This window comes from Chrysochloris asiatica, unplaced genomic scaffold (assembly GCF_000296735.1).
Source record: "Chrysochloris asiatica unplaced genomic scaffold, ChrAsi1.0 scaffold00045, whole genome shotgun sequence".
In the NCBI taxonomy this organism is placed as follows: Eukaryota; Metazoa; Chordata; class Mammalia; order Afrosoricida; family Chrysochloridae; genus Chrysochloris; species Chrysochloris asiatica.
In genome coordinates, this window is record NW_006408563.1 from 8,545,018 (window position 1) to 8,563,138 (window position 18,121).

Genomic DNA, 18,121 nt, shown 5'->3' on the forward strand with positions numbered 1-18,121 from the left:
TGCAAAGCCGTTTGAACTGCAAGGTCGGTGGTTCAAGCTCACCAGTCACTCCTCGGAAACCCTGTATAGGGTCGTTAAAAGGAAATGCTTGATGTTCAACCATTTCAAGAGGTATCATATGATCAAGAGCCAATGATACTGAAGGAGGAAGTCCAAGATGCATTGAAGGAATTGGCAAAGACCAAGGCACCAGGAATTGATGGAATAAAAATTTAAATCTTTCAAGAAAGTGAGGCAGCACAGGAGACACTCACTTGATGGCACTTAACAACAACAACAACAACAACAAAAGTATTGCTATATCTATTTTCTTTAAAAAACAACAACATGCAAATGTTAAACATAAAAGGATACAAGAATTTTTTCAGTATCATTGAGCAAATCAAGAGAACAAATAAGTTTCCTCTATTCTAATCCCAGGGTTCTGGTGTGACATTGTGGGATAAGCACTGAACTGCTAACCAAAATGTTGATAATTCAAACCCACCAGCCGCTCCTCAGAAACACTATGCAGGGTCATTATGTGTCTGAAAGGCCTCAAAGGCACTTAACAATAACATTCTAATCCCTGAAAGAGGCACTCTATTCTTATATGGGGGTGTTGTTTAAATGCATTTTCCTGCAGAAATGACATTCTACATGGTGATAGGAGTTTATTTTAGTATAGTTTAGAGAAGTTGATTTTCTCATAGTTTGCGAGGTTGGAAGTCCTACATCAGTGCCCTGGATCTTTCTGTCAGTTCTGGGAGAAGGTCCTTGTCTCTTCAGCTTCTATTCTTTGGCTTCCTGGTAAACTTCCTGTGGCATGGTATCTATCACTTTCCCATTTCTGCTTACTTCTTTATGCTAATTTGCTCTTTTCATGTTTCAGAGGTGATTGGTTTGAACATACTCAATACTGATATGAGTTAACATAAAATGAAAACTCATTCCCAAATGGGATTTTAAACACAGGTCTAGGGATTAGGATTTACAACATATAATTTTAGGGACATAACTCAATCCATAACAGAACCCAAGTCAATCTGAACAAGAGCCTGTTCAATCCACGTAGTTGAACTCTTTCATTAACCAATTACAAGGGCAAGAGTCCTGGTGTGGCACTGTAGGATAAGCATTCTACTATTAATCACAAAGTTCGCAATTCAAACCCACCAGCCACTCCTTGGATATTCTATACAGTCTCTGTGAGTCAGAACTGGCTGCAGACAAGTTCTGTCAGTAATACACTTGTCTTAGGCTCAGGATTTCTCAGGAGTGACTGATGAACTTGGACTACCAAATTTGCAATTCACACTGACTTTGCAGCCCAGCACATTAACCTAGGCTGGTTAGCGTTCCTTGAGGGGGGAGGGGAGGGAAGAGGTTCAGTCAAAACAGTGCATTTGAGGGGATCTGCTGGCCCATTAAATTCACAGCTGATAGGTCAGTTTATAAGGTTATGGCAATTGATTTTTGGGATTCTCAAAAGGGTAGTCTTGATAGATTTTCTTGAAGGACACAGGATGATCATGAGGGCTTATTAGGAAGAAGGCTTAAGAAAATTGAAAACTACATTGGTGAGAAAAGTTGCTCTGAGTAATTTTTTCCTGTCTTGACAATGCACCCGCTCATGAAATTTGAAGAATTTCATTGGGAAACCTTAGCCCATTCACTCTATAGTCCAGATCCTGCCCCTTGAGACTTCTTTTTTTCCCCCAAACTCAAAGAATATTTTGAAGGAACATGATTTGAGTTCCTTGAGGATGTGAAAATTGCCATTTTGATGTGGTATAAATTGAAGAGTGTAGATTTCTTCAAGGAAGGGTTAAAGAGATGGAGACACTGCCTACAGCTGTGTATAGACTTAGATGGAGAAACATTAACTTCACAGTTTAATATTTTTGTTAAATAAAGGTTTCTGTGATTCTAGAAACCTTTATTTAAGAGCACTAGCACTTGTCTCAGTTTATTGTACTGTGGTGGCTTGTGTGTTACTGTGATGCTGGAAACTATGCCACCAATATTTCAAATACCAGTAGGTAATTGAATTCCATACCATTTCAGCAGAACTTCTGACTAAGACAGACTAGGAAGAAGGAATAGGTCTACTTTGGAGCGATTAGCCACTGAAAACTGTGTGACTAGCAGCTGAGCATTGGTACAGTGCCTTATCTGCTCTTATTATATAACAAAGGTGTTTGACTTACAAAACAATCTTCATTAATATGGTTTAAAGTAACAAAGAAGACCCATTTCAAAATGGGATTATAGCCATAGATCTAGGGATTAGAATTGACAACATGTAACTTTGGGTGACATGTAGACTAGCTAATGTGAATGGAAGAAATGAAGTAAAAGCTGAAAATTTCAAAAGGCAGTTCAAGAAGACAAAATAAGTCAAGACCTGGAGTTAGAAAACCAAAAGGGAAGAACACACTCAACATTTCTCAAGCTGAAAGAACTGAAGAGAAAATTCAAGCCTCAGGTTGCAATATTGAAGGATTCTATATAGGCAAAATGGGGTCTTGGGGTGGCTCTGTGGGCTAATGCACTGGACTGCTAAGTTGTTTGAACCACAAGGTCAGTGGTTTAAGCTCACCAGCCGCTCCTTGGAAACCCTATACAGGGTCTCTATGGGTCAGAAACAACTTGACAGCACTTAACAGCAACATAGGCAAAATACTGAATGATGCAGGAAGTATCAGAAGATGGAAGGAATACGTAGAATCACTGTACCAAAAAGACATGGTTAACTTCAATTATTTCAAGATGATATTGAAGGAAGAGCTCCAAGAAACTGAAGGCATTGGTGAAAAACAAGGTTCTAGGCATTTACAGAACAGAAAGTGAAATGGAGACACTCATTGGCATACGTCAAGAAATTTGAAAGACAACTACCAACAACTACCAAATTGGCCAACCAATTGTAAGAGATCTATATTTGCACCCATTCCAAAGAAAGGTGGCCCATAGAACACTATAATTAATATCATGTGCAAGTAAATTTTTGTTGAGGATAATTAAAAAACAGTTGCAGCAATACATCGACTGTAGAGCTGCCAGAAATTCAATCCAGATTCAGGAGACATGGAACAAGGGATATCATTGCTGATATCAGATGCATCTTGGCTGACAGCAGAGAATACTAGAAAGATGTTCACTTGTGTTTTATTGACTCTGCTAATGAAGAAGAAATGGTAAAAACATTCACTGCCCTCTCCGCCCAGGAGACAAGCTAAACTGTTAATCAGGTTACTGAGTGGGACCAACCCTTTCTGCCCAGGAGTCAAGCTAGAATGTTAACCAGGTTACTGAGTGTGACCAATCCTCTGGTTTCCCTCCTGTCTTCAAACCGGTCCGCAACCTAACCCCTCTCCAATTCTGACCCTATATAAATCTGCACTGCCCTATATTCAGCACTCAGAATCTGAAGGAAATTAGCTTCTCTGAGCCAGCCGGCTTAATAAAATCTGAAACTCTGCACCACTTCTTCGAGTGGCCTCAGTTTCTTTGACGATGGATCAAGAGCTGCTGTGACACTCTCAAATCTAAAACTTCTGTAACATAAAGACATACAACTGTGTGGATCATAGCATAACAAACTATGGATAACATTTTGAAGAATAGTAATACCAGAAAATTCTTAATTGTGCTGATTTGGAAACTGTACACAGAACAAGAGGCAGTCATTTGAACAGAACAAGGTGATACTATGTCATTTAAAATCTTTTCACCATACTTATTCAATGCTCATCAAATAATCTGAGAAACTAGGTTATATGAAGAAGAACGTAGCATCAGAATTGGAAGAAGGTTTATTAACAACCTGTGATATGCAGATGGTACAACATTGCTTTGCTGAATGCTAAGAGGAACTGAAGCACTTATGAAGATCAAAGACTATAGCTTTCTTTGTGGAGTATACCTTAACATAAAGAAAACAAAAATCCTCCCAACTGGACCAATAAATAACATCAAGATAAATGTAGAAAAGATTGAAGTTGTTAAAGAGTTCATTTTGCTTGGTTCCACAAATAACGTCCATGGAAGCAACAGTCAAGAAATCAAACAACATATTGTATTGGACAAATCTGCTGTAAAAGACCTCTTTAAAGTGTTAGGGAGTAAAGATATCTCTCTAAGGACTAAAGTGGGCCTGACCCAACCCATGGTCTTCAGTTGTCTCATATGCATGAGAAAACTGGGCAATGAGTACGGAAGAATAGAGAATTGATGCATTTGAATTAAGGTGTTGGCAAAGAATATTGAATATGCCATGGACTGCCAGAAGAAAGAACAAATCTGTCTTGAAAGAAGTACAGTTGGAATGCTCCTCAGAAGCAAAGATGGCAAGATTGTCTCATGTACTTATTTTGTTTTCTTTTCTTTTTTTTAGAGTGGGTTTGTTTTTGTTAAGTGCCATCGAGTTTGTTCCGACCCATAGCGACCCTGTATAGGGTTTCCAAGGAGCAGCTGGTGAATTTGAACCACCGACCTTGCAGTTCAAATGGCTTTGCAGTCTGACACATTACTCCTTAGAGTGGGTTGTTGTTGTTGTTATGTGCCGTGGAGTCAGTTCTGACTCACAGCCACCCTATACAGGGTTTCTGAGGCTATAAATCTTTATGGGAGCAGAAAGCCTCAACTTTCTCCCGCGGAACAGCTGGTACTTTCGAACTGCTGCTGACTGTGAGATTAGCAGCCTGATTTGTAACCACTACACGCTACCAGAGTTCCTTTTAGAGTGGGCAGGAGTAAGGAATTAGGGCTATGGTTATAACTAGGGTTAATGTGGAGTCCTAGTATCGCGCTGTAGGATAAGCGCTGGATTGCTAGCTGAAAGGTCAGCAGTTGAAACCTACCAGCGGTTCCTCAGAAATGGTACACAGGATCACTATGAGTCAGAACCAACTCTAAGGCACTTAACAAAGGTTAGTGTCAGAGTTAGGAGTAGGGACGGGGGTAGGTAGGGCTAGGTGTAGGGTTTGGTCTAATTTTAGGGCTACGTTAGATTTATTTTTTGAAATCGACTTGATTTTTTTTCTTCATTTGGAAGTTTTCTAGCTACATTAGCCCTTCTGTACTTTGGGTTTTTTGTGTGTGCGCGCGTGTGTTTGTTTGTTTTGTTTATTGTTGTAAACTGATAGCTGTTTCCCTATTTTTAGCCTTGTAGGTTTGTTTTAATTTGTTGTTGCTGTTAAGTCAGTTCTGATCCATAACGACCCTGTATAAGGTTTCCAAAGCGTGGCTGGTGAGTTTGAACTGCTGATCTTGTGGTTCAAACCAACTTTTCATTCTAGCATATTAACCCACAGATTCTGAGTGATAGTGTCATGTATGTTAATTTCAGGTTGTGGTCTGTTGTTGGTTCTCTGTTTGGAAAAGTGGAGGATGAATGAAAAAGAGGAGGATCCCCAAGGAGATGGAATGACACAGTGGCAGCCACAATGGGCTCAAAAATGATTGTGTGGATGGCTCATGACTGACCAGGTAGTGTTTAGTTCTATTGTTCATTGGGTTGCATTGAGTCAGAGAGCTGAATCGACAGCACCTAACAACAATAACATGAAGTAATTCTGAAACAGGTCATGTTTTTCTTCTGTGCTTCTCTCTGTCCCTTCCCCATGTTTATCCAGCTTCACTGGTCCGGCATGTTACAACCCTGAAAACACTCCTTGCCTCAAAATTACCCATCAGTGATTTCACCCCTATCAAAATTCTTAATACCTCAGAGCAGCTTTCTCAGCTAGGTGGCAAGAAGACAACATCTGATTAAATACATTTTCATGAAAGTGTGAATGACTATTAGGGTCTCAGAAGTGTCAGTATTTTAAAAAATGATGCTTCTAAATCTAAAGGGAACCTGTTGTTGGTGAGAGTCTAATGGTAAAATAAAGGGAAATTGTAACATTTTAGGCTATATGAGGAAAAAATATTTTTGGTCTGGAGAGCTATCCTGTAAATAGGCCTATCTTGCTTGAAAAATCTGCCTCAAGAGTTTAATTTTCTCTAATAGTTGCTATGGTTTTTCAGTGTTACTCTGTCTTCCATATTATCTTGAAGCGTTGTAAATTATTTTGTGTTACCTGCAAAACGGTGTCCAGTGCTGAGTAAGGGGGATTAGAGGGAGGATGTGCAACAACAGTGGCTGATATTTACCCTCATTAAGACAGGGGCTTTGTAAACTCTGATGTATTGTCAGATGCAGATATGTCTATTTAGATTGATACCACCATCATGATAAGAAAACAGCTTCCTAGGTCAAATCCCAACTTTACCATTTAGCTGTGTGATCTTGGACAAGTCACTTAACCCCTGTGAGCCACAGTCTCCTACACAAAAAATAAAGATCACCTATCATTATTTCCATGAGGATTACATAAGTGAAATAATGAATGTAAAGCACTCAGTGTATTGTTCGGCATATCAAAAATACTTAACAGCTGTAGCTAACAGTATCATCATCCTTTTTTACTGAAACTGGATCAGTGATTCTGACTCGTAGCGCCCCTATATAACAGAGTAGAACTGACCCATAAGGTTCCTTAGAGGATTATACTTATGGGAGAGGAGTGCCAGGTCTTTTCTCCATAGAGTGGTTAGTGGGTTTGCACTGATGACTTTTTGATTAGCTCTTAACTGTGGTGTCACCAGAGCTTCTTCTCTCACTGTTGTTGTTGTTAGGTGCCATCGAGTTGGTACCGACCCATAGCGACCTTATGCAATGCACAGTCACTGTAGGGATCCTATTTTAGAGTTCACCTTGGCCCAGTTCCAACCAATGAGTGAGACTCTGAAACTTCCCCACCATGGTCAGAATGTCTATTCGAGGAAGCTAGCAAGAGGGGGGAATTCAGATTGCATTAGGTATTTTTCTGCTTACAGATTTTGAAATTGGCAAGCATTTGATTGTGCCTTTTTTTCCTTCTAGTTTTGCAAACTCTGGCAGAAGCAATTCCCTCCACTCAGTTCTGGCTCAAGCCCTTGATCTGTGGCATTGCTTCCTGTTAGTACAGCGGATCCATCATGCAGGATTCATTGCTGCCTGCCCCAAAATAGTGGCAAGGAAGACCACACACATTTCCCTATTAATCAAAGACTATTTTTAGGAGAAACAAAAAGTCTTTGCATAATCATCCTTTCCCTCTGGTCTGACACAGAAACAGCAATAGCTGTTCATAGGGGAAGGGGTACAAAGCCAACCTACAATCCCAGTTCTTGTATGTATCTCCATGTGTGGAACAAAATATAAAAGAATGTTGGGGAGAGGCAGAACTGGCCTCAGTCTACCACTTAAAATACAGACCTAAAAGCCTTTTCCAGGTCATTGCTTACTATGTGGTTGTGTAGGCTGAGCTGTACACAACTCTACCTGTTGCCATTGTGAGAAATAGCTGTTGGGGTGATCCATCTTCAGAATCAAGGATACCTTGGGGGTAGCAGGTTGGCATGACAAAAGGGAACTCTGAGAAGAGGAAGACACTAGTTTGACCTACTTGTTGTTGTTGCTGTTAAGTGCCATTGAGCGGGTTCGGACACATAGCCACATAGCGGCCCTGTATAGGGTTTCCAAGGAGCGGCTGATGAGGTTGACTCATTAGCCCACTGTGCCACACCAGGACTCCTAGTTTGACCTACTATACTCTTTAAAATAAGAATACACCCATCAAGGAAGTAGGGGAATGTGAGAAACGTTGTCTATACAGACAAACGCTCAAGTAATCCAATCTGTACTAACTTTAGTGAGAGTGAGATTTTCTTTATTCCATTTTGTAAAATCGTGCACCCAGCCCTGTATACATGGACAGACGTGTCACATGGCCTGCCACAATAGTTTTTATACTTGTCTCTCATTTTCACTCTCCTCAGAGAAGCCAAAACGGCTTGCCCATTGCCTTAATGGCTGTATTCTTATTTAAATGTCCTAGTCCTAGAACAGCCAGGTTACACATCCCTCCCTGTTTGTAAATCCACAATCTGTTTGTCAGGCCTAGCAATCTCATGAATTCTTGAAGATGGACCACGACCACAACAGTTATTTCTCACAAATCCTCCTTTTTTCTATTTATACTTATTGGTCTCATCTTCATTTATTTGTCTTAAATCCTTCATACTTGCGCCTGACATAATATAACTAAAACACGTACAACCGAAAATGCACTGGCCCTGTTTTCTCCTTATAGATCACGAATGAACAAATCATAAATATTTGATGCATGCATAAATGTCCAAAATTCAATCTCCAGCCCATGGGCACACAGCCTTATTCAGTCCATGAGCCAAGAGTCCACAGCTGCTCCATGTCATCACTTCTGCCACCATCTCTGCTGTCACTGCTTTTTCAGGCAGGGTTCCCAAGTTCCACTCATGCTCCTCCTTCTTGATGTCCTGGGATTGTCTGTTTCTGAAATGGAAAATGACTATTCCCTCCTTTAAGTTACTTGTCTTCTACAACTATAGTTCTGACCATTACAACTAATACTACAGTTGACATAACACAATCTCATCAGCATTATTCCGTACGCCCCCTTTCACCAGACACATCTGGAAAACAACAAATCTAGTCAGGATTTTCCCCTGCTCCTTATTCTAAAACCAAGCACACCCATGAAAATATGTCAAGTCAGTCATTTATAGCAATTGTTGTCGTCAAGTACTGTTGAGTCGACTCCAATTCTGACCCATAGTGACCCTGTATACGGCTTCTGAGGAGCAGCCGGTGAGCCTGAACCACCAACCCTGCAGTCTGGCGCATTAACCCACAGTGCCACACTAGAATAGTAATGTCTAAATTGCCTCTACTACCAATCCAGTACACTGAGAAGACTTGCATGAAAGCGACTTTCATTTCTGAGTGGAATTTTTAGGAACTGCATCCATAAGCAAAAGTCCAGTCCATCACATTGTAGCAGCTGATGCTTGCTCAGAGTACTAAACATCTTCATATTCATCTGGTCAGGTTCTAGTTAGCTCAAAAATCCTAGCCATCCAAGCTAGGGCAAATGAGTACCAGCTGCAAGCTTGGGAGTTCACACATACCTCCCTGAACTTCAAAACAATCAGCTTTTCCTCTATTTCATCTCAAGGTCCATGGTGCGTCAGCAAGCATGTTGCTGGCTGGTTCCCTTCAACTTTCGGTCCTAGAAAGGGGTCTTCTTTGATGGAACAATTTTCCTTGCCTAAAAGCCTCTGAAACTCAAAATGGCAAACTGTCTGCATTTTTTCAAACTCACAAATCTTCAACTGTCTGGTTGGGCATGCATATCTTTTCAAATGCAAATGTCTCAACTCAGGTTCTGGCTCAAGATATCAAAATACCACCTTAAAGTTCTAATGGGTCCAATCAAGTGTGGGCCAAAGGCCAGTTTACAAACTTTCCATAATCATAATTCCCAATATTCCTATTATACATTTTACAATAATAAGCAGGAGAAGCCAATATCCATAAGGTAATCAAACACATTAACCTTTTAAAACACTTAAGTTCCCTCCACCCTGGACTATCCCCATTCACAAGCATATGGCCTTGGGCCTCTGACTATGTGGAATCCTGTAAGCCCTAGCTTTAGCAGCTGCTCTCCTTTAAGCTGAAACATTTTATCCTATTCCCCTTTGTTCTTTCTATCACAAAACCTTACAATTTTTTTTTTTTTTAAGGTCTGGATCCATTGCAATGAATCCTACTCACAGCGCCAAATGCTGACTTCCTCCAAATCTGCACTAGTCTTCAAACTCAGGGCATGACAGAACATCTAATATCTGTTTAAATACTATGGGAAACTACTAATATGGGAAAAATGAAGACTGAAGTGGCTATATTTTTCCACTTTCTAAACCACCCCTCTAATGAGTTAGTTAATTCCAGTGTTTTCAGCTCATTCATTAATTATGATGCTTAATTCTGGCAGGACCTTTGTGATAGTTTCCTCAGGAGCTGTGTTGTTAGAGATAACACATCATGCTCCCAATATTACACATATACCTCCCTTTTTGGCTAGCATCGTGTCTAGTACCCTTCTGTTTTTGCAAGCCATCTGGCTAGTTGCATAACTGGCTAGCTACCCCTTGTAGGGCATCTCTGGTGTCATTTATGAATCTATGGAACAAGAAATCCAGGAAAAGCAGACCAACCTGGAGTGGCTAGAAGAACAGAAGATACTTCTTGAAAGAAAGACCTACAGGAAAAATATAAAACAACATAGGCAGACCGACTGTTACTACAAGAACAAGCAACATGCTTGCCCAGGAAACATCAAGGCAAGTGGCCGGGTTCCCTTAGTGCAAACGCCCTTCCAAGACTAAGACTCAATGGGAATACACGCTGTGATTGGTGACCACACTTGACACCGATAAGGGGAAGTGAGGGAAAAACAGCAATGAATCCATAAGCTAAGCCCTACAACGTTCAATAGACTTCTGTGAACCCGGGTGAAGACCTGGTTGGCCAGCAGTGTGGCAAGACCTGGGGACTAGTGTGGAGAGTGAAGCGTCCAGCTGATAAGAAGAGAGGGCATATGCATAAGAACACCCACACTTGCAGATAATACCCACTTATCCTGGCTTCAGTGACTAGATGATGAGAGCTCAACCAGAAGTAAAAAGAAGAGGAAAAAAAAAAGTATTCTCATACAATTTGATGAACTTGACCTACACCTATGGAAGCAGTAGCTCAAAAGAGGGAACAAGTTCTTTCAGCAAGAATTATTCCCACTCTCTCCACACACAGAGTAGACAGGGATGGGCAACTTGGACATTGGCTACCCAAAATGGGGGTAAGAAGTGACAAAGGCAAGAAGTGACTGGCTTACAAGCTTTCAAGAGGGAAGCTAGATCCAGAGGACCAGGAGGAAGGTAGAATCTCCAGTGAGTAGTATTCAATCTGACTAGGCGGGGCTGATGCAATGAAATGCAGATGGATCTCTTGTAAGAAAAAAAAAAAGAAATCCAGGGAGAGATCTCTGGGCTCGAGATTTCCCATGTTGTTCAGGTTTCTTGCAGAACGCTAGGGTGAAGGGAATTGCCAGCTGGACCAATGTGCACGTCCCCGTCCAACTGAATGGCAGCAAATCTCGGGCATTCCCTTTTCCACAATACTCTGAGGGCCAAATAAGACACTACTAGGTTCACCAGTGACATTTTGGACATGGGTGTAAGCTGTCAATTCTCCTAGGGGTACTGTGAACTCTGCTCCCTGCCTTTAAAGACAAGAAGAGTGGTTCATCGTCCCTATGGAGAATGAAGGAATTGTCTTTGACAAGCCCTTACAAGTTTCATTTCCCCAAGTGTCCTTGTCTCGGTACAGAGCCAACCTGCAGTACATGTCTGAAGCCTGACTAAGGGAAAGGGAATTACCTGCGCCTGTGGTTTATCATCTGTGCAAACACGGCAGTCACTTTTATTGAGAGCTTGCACTGAGTATTTAACCCATTCTACCCAACCACTCACATGCCTATATTGTTTCTGCTTCTAATGTTTGTCTTTGGTCTTTTACTTCAATCACTTCTACTCTTTCAGGGTCATTCTTAAAGATTTCCTTGGTGGCGGGGGGATAACAGGAAAAAGGCCTGGGTTTGGCTCTGAAGTCAGGGAAGTGATGAATTGGAATACAAATCAACTCAAACAGGATCCCATCTAGGGATGTGGACACCCATTTCTTAGACCCGGATTACTACTCTTGGCTCTCTATAATTGAGATAAGCACAGGGTCCTCCAATTTCCCACAGGATAAAACTTGACAAACCCCTAATTTGATGGTTTGAAGGAAAGACACCATAGTTAAATCTACTATCAACATTATTGGCTGGTCCTAAGAAAAAGCCCTTTGCACCTCTCCCATGGTAATGTTACATTTTAGCCATATTAGCTTCCAAACCCACCCCATGTTGTCAGGAACAGGTTAAAACACCTGGGCCCTAGGCCCCTCTTACTCTGGCTTCATATCCACCCCTTTACCCTGAGTCCCCTCCTACTAAACAGGGATTAAGGAAGAAGAAAGGACATCTCTAGTCCAACAAGAATAGTAACACTGAACAGAACAGCCTGGAGACAAACATAAAGATATCAAGACCTGAAACCCTAATAGAAGCAGTTGGTCATGGGCACACAACCCATGAAGAAAGCACTCCATTTCCAAAAGCCTGCACTCCTTTACTAAAAATTGTTAAATATTCAATATACAAGTCCTCCTAATTAATACATACTAGCCCACTCTTGAGAGGAAGAGACTCCATACCTTTATAAGCCCTGGTGGTGGTTATAAATGCACCATGGAGTTGGTTCCGACTCACAGCGACTCTGTACAGGGCTTCCGAGGCTGTAAATCTTTATGGGAGCAGAAAGCCTCATCTTTCTTCCGTGGAATGGCTGGTAGTTTCGAACTGCTGACCTTGTGGTTCACAGCCCTATTCGTAACCACTACACTACCAGAGCTCCTTTTATAAGCCCCAGTGTACCCCAATCCCAAAGGGTCTTGTCCATTTGGGAGACAGACCTGCTTCTCTCTTTGAAGTATACTCTTGCTTTGACTTCATCTATGCCCCCCAATTCTACCAGGTCTACTGAGAAGTGGTGACTTGGTGGGACTAATTCTTTAGACCCCTGAGAGTGAGAGGGACCAGGGAAAACCAAGACAATCTGGCAGCAATACGGCAAGGCAGCCTCTCAGATTCTTGTCAAGGTCACTTTGAGGAGCTCCCTGAGCAAGGGATCTACTTCCCATGAGTAACTACTTTTCCCTTAGGGAGCATCCCTCTTCACCTTCACCAGTCCCTTTACTTGAGTACAAGGAGTCCACTCCTTTTCCACTATCTGAACAGTGTCTCATTGGTCAACCACCCTGGTAAGGGTCCTCCCATTCCGGCTGGAGTCTGTTCTCTTTTCGGGTCTAGATCAGCACCAGGTCTCCCCGTTGGAAGTGATGACCGGTGAATTCGAAGGAATGAGTTTGGACCAAGAGTCATTTTAACCTGAAGGTTAGCAAAGCAGAAAGGGCCAGCATGTAGTTTCTCAGGAATCCCAGGTAGGGGAGCCTATGGCATGGCGCCCCTTTAACACTGAACACCATTAGACCCTTCAGTTTAAAAAACTGAAAGGATTAACAAGATATTCAGGGATAATATATTCTACTACATTCTGTCCCTTTCCTCAAACTAAAAGAAACATTATTGGCTCTATCATCTTAATGCATGAATACAGTACTTCACTTAAAAGCGTCTCAAACAAGAAAGTCAATTAAACATACTTTAACATTATAATCTTGCCAAATGAAATGAAACTATCAGTACTCACATCTACAGCACAATATCCTTTTCCTCCTCTTAACGAGATGAAATGCATACATACAGGGTGGCCCAAATTTTAACAACAAAAAAGTGTTTTCAATTCAGAAAGAGTATAGGTACACCAAATACTCTTAAAACAGTATTATGGTCTCAGATATGAAACATTAATACAAATAAAAAATAAACACACAGATAAAAACCTTGAGCAATGTACAATTCTGAAAATCACTATTACACCAACCAAACAAATCCTTAACCACCTTTTAAATGGATTAATTTATACCAGTTTACTGCAGAAAGAATATCAAAGATATTAAAACACAACAAAACAACTTTTCAGTGCCCGATCTCACACTTAAGTTTCACCTTGAATGTGCAAAATCAGAATTTTGCATTATAAACTCAAACAGTCTGTTTAAGAATTATATTTGAAAACTACCATACCAAACAAAAAAAATCATCACTAGGCCCTTTCTTACTGGCTGCAGACCCTTTCTCCCTTCCACGGGGACAGGGTATTGTCTTCTATGGACCACCTCCCCCAGTTTTCTTTATAGTTCCACTCCCAAGAGTGGAGTTTCCAGCTCCCCCCTATTGCCTTCTTTAAACCATATCCACGAGACAATCTTTCCTTTCTCCTCTTCAGTCAGAAGCCTCATATTTCCTTTGTCTACCCTTCGCCCTCTCTAATCCTAACCCAATCTTACAACTAGGTACCATTACAAAAAGATTCAAAAGTTAATTTCTAGTTTCATGAGGGGAATCATTTTTCCTTCACTTCTTTATCTCTGGACATTCTCTTTTGAAATGGTCTATCTTCCCACAACATTCATATGCTGGTGGGCTTGGGGACCTGGCCCAGTCCTCTCCTCCATTTCCTCTGAAGAGGCCTAACGCTGTAATCACTGTTCCACTTCTCTTGAGAAGAGGGTCTTATTCTAGCCTCTTATTTACTGTTTTATTCACAGTAGATACCATGATTCTGACTTTCTGCCTCTGTTTTTCCTCCTCTCTCTTTACAAAAACTTTCTGAGCTTCTCTTAACAGTTTATCACCTCAATCTTTTTGTCATGGTCTCCATCCTTTAAGGGAGAACGTCTTCTGAACTGATTCTGCTCCCCCTACTAACCAACAAAGAGCATAGGCTATCTCCTTCTGAGAAGGCCTAGTTCTATCGTTTACATGAGGGACTAGGGCCTGGCAGACCCAGCCCTTATTGGAACCGAATCGAGGCCAGAACACAGATGGTGAATGGATCAGTTATTTTGGCCAAATAAAACAATATTTTTATCTTTTTCCCTGGTTGGGGGATTGTTCCCATGAGCCCTCAACATTCTCTCCAAAGGACTGACAGGAGGAATGTCTGTGGGAGTCTCTCCTGCTCCCTTCTTCCCTAGGCCTAGAATTCTGTTCCCCATTTTCTTTTGGTCTTGGTGTTTGAGTTCCCTTGCATACTCAACCTCCCCAAATTTCCCCATCTTTGGGTACTCATGGAGATTTCTTGTATACAACCCTGAGATTTCACTTTGTCCTTCTCCAACCAGATTGTGACTCTGCACTCGCTTTGCATTCAAGATGCGTCTCAGACACACATTGACCCACGAAAATGCCTGTCCACGGGGGCAATACTTATAGTCCAATTTTCCTGCCCTGGCCTGTGCACAGATTGCCTAGTCACCACGGTTACATTCTTCTCAGTCCTCCACGTCTCTCTCGCTAATTCTGATCACCTTTGAACAGTCTCGCGTATTTTTCTGGCTCTTGCTGGTAGGCAGTCAACCCTGTGGAGTAGGCCGCCAAAACCAAGGCGGGACTTGTCTCCTTTTCTACCAGGGCTGCTGCTCCAAGTGGGCAGAAAATCCCCTATGAGCCCCCAGGTTTGTGAGAAATGTTGTCTATACTGACAAAAGCTCAAGTAATCTAGTCTGTACTCATTCTAGCGAGAGTGAGGTTTTCTTTATCCCATTTTGCAAAATCAGGCACCCAGCCCCGCAGACAAAGGCAGACGCGTCACATGGCCTGCCATAAATGGGAAATGGAGGAGGGGCTTTTTTCGGGCTAGGTTAATAAAATTCTTTGTCAAATGGCCACGCAGTGCTTCTGCCCATGTCTACCTACAGGGCTGGGTGCTGGATTTTGCAAAATCGAATAAAGAAAACCTCACTCTAGTTAAAATGAGTACAAATTGGATTATTTGAGCGTTTATCAGTATAAACAACATTCCTCACACCCTCAAGTCAATTCCAACCTACAGCAACCCTATAGGACAGAGTAGAACTGCCCCAGAGAATGCCCGAGTCTATCAATCTTTACCGAAGCAGACTGCCACTTCTTTCTTTTGTGTGTCCGTTGGTGGGTCCAAACCTTTCAGTTCCCAGCTGAGTACTTAAGCACTACAGGGTTCCTTTTCACAGCTCTACGGGGCACCCAAATGTAATGTCAATCTCATTACAAGTGAATTGTGCAGTGCACAATCTTCAAAACCCACAGGACATCCCTGCATCTTAACTTTCCTGGACCAGCAAGCACAACCCTTGGTTCTCCTGACTTTGCCTTTCCTCTAATATTTACATCCAAACCATAATGCACAGCCTATGAAGACTCAAGAAGACACATCCTTCTCAGGCTCTCCAAGAAGCACATGCTTATTCCTACTTATAGATATATTTGGGAAGAGATTGTGTGTTTCTGAAGGTCTAGGTATGAAATACAGCCCTGGTGTACTGTAGCATAAGCTGTTGATATTGTTGTAAACTGCTGTTGAGTTGGTTCCAAATCATAGCTACCCTATATAGGTTTCCAAGTAGTGACTGGTGGGTTTGAAACACTGACATTGTGACTAGCAGTCCAGGGCTTATCCTAGATCGCTGAACTGATCATTACAAAGTTGGCAGTTCGAACCTACCAACGGCTTTGTTGTTGTTGTTAGGTGCCATCGAGTCGGTATCGACTCATAGCAACCCTATGCACAACAGAACAAAACACTGCCTGGTTCTGGGCCAACCTCACAATTGTTGCCATGCTTGAGCCCATTGATGCTGCCACTTTGCCAATCCATCTTGCTGGGGGTCTTCTTCTTTTTCTCTCACATTCCAACTTACCAAACATGATATCCTTCTCCAGTGACTGGTTCCTCCTGACAATATGTCTGAAGTATGAGAGATGAAGTTTGGCCATCCTGGCCCACAAGGATAACTCAGGCTACACTTCCTCCAACACAAATCTGTTAGTTCTTTTGACAGCCCATGACACTTTCAGTATTCTCCTCCAACACCTTAACTCAAAAGCATCAATGCTTCTACGATCTTCCTTATTCACTGTCAAGCTTCCACATACATATGAGGTTATTGAAAATACCATGGCTTGGGTCAGGCACACCTTAGTCCTCAAGCTGACATTTTTGTTCTTCAATACTTTAAAAAGTTCTTGTGCCACAGATTTGCCTAATGTAATACCTCGTTTGATTTCTTGACTGCTGCTTCCGCGAGTGTTGACAGTTGACCCATGAAGAATGAAGTCCTTGACAACTTCAATCTTTTCTCCATTGATAAGAATGTTGTTTATTGGTCCAGTGGTGAGGATTTTTGTTTTCTTTACATTAAGATGTAATCCATATCAAAGGCTGTGCACTTTGAGGTTCATCAGTAACTATTTTAAGTCCTCTTCACTTTCAGCAAGCAAAGTTGTATCATCTGCATATCGCAGGTTGTTAAGGAGTCTTCCTCCAATCTGATGCCACATTTTTCTTCATAGAACCCAGCTTCTCAGATTATTTGCTCAGCATACAGGTTGAATAAGTATGGTGAAAGAATACAACCCTGTTGCACACCGTTCTGAATTTTAAACAATTCAGTGTTCCCGTGTTCTGTTTGAACAGCTGCCTCTTGGTCCACGGACAGATTACTCACGAGCACAATGAAGTGTTCCGGAATACTCATACTTCACAATGTTGTCCATAGCTTGTCATGATCCACGCAATTGAAAGCCCTTGCATAGTCAATAAAGCACAGGTAAACATCTTTCTGATATTCTCTGCTTTCAGCCAAGATCCATCAGATATAAGCAATGATATCCCTCGTTTCATGTCATCTTCTGAATCTGGCTTGAACCTCTGGAAGTTCTCTGTCAATGTATGCTTGCAGTCATTTCTGTATTACCTTGAATAAAATTTTACTTGCATGGGATATAAAAGAGATTGTCCGAGGATTTTCACATTCCATTGGGTCACCTCTCTTTGGAATGGGCACAAATACGGATTTCTTCCAATCAGTTGGCCAAATAGTTGTCTTCCAAATTTCTTGGCATAGATGAGTGAGTGCCTCCTGTGCAGCCTCACTTTCTTGAAAGATTTCAGTTTTTATTCCATCAATTCCTGGTGCCTTGTTCTTTACCTATACCTTCAATGCACCTTGGGCTTCTTCCTTCAGTATCACTTGCTCTTGATCATATGCTACCTCTTGAAACGGTTGAACATTAACCATTTCCTTTTGGTACAGTGACTCTGGGTATTCCTTCCATCTTCTTTTGATGCTTTCTGCATTATTCAATAATTTGCCCAGAGAATCCTTCAGTAATGACAGTCGAGGCTTGAATTTTTTTCTTCAGTTCCCCCAGCTTGAGAAATGCTGAGCGTATTCTTCCCTTTTGGTTTTCTGACTCCAGATTGCACATTTTGGTGTAATACTTTACTTCATTTTCTGGAGCTCACTTTTGAAATTTTCTGTTCAGCTCTTGTATGTCCTCATTTCTTCCATTTGTTTTATCATCTCTACACTGGAGAGCAAGTTTCAGTGTCTCTTCTGGCATCCATTTTGATATTTTCCTTCTTTCTTGTCTTCTCAATGACTTTTTGCTTTCTT

General features: G+C 41.5%; 1 protein-coding gene across 1 annotated transcript in view; it reads right to left on the reverse strand.

The window, feature by feature from the left end:
- Window positions 1–18,121, reverse strand: part of LOC102833384 (uncharacterized protein KIAA2012 homolog) — a 218,089-nt gene that overhangs the window by 130,712 nt on the left and 69,256 nt on the right. The window lies entirely within an intron of this gene.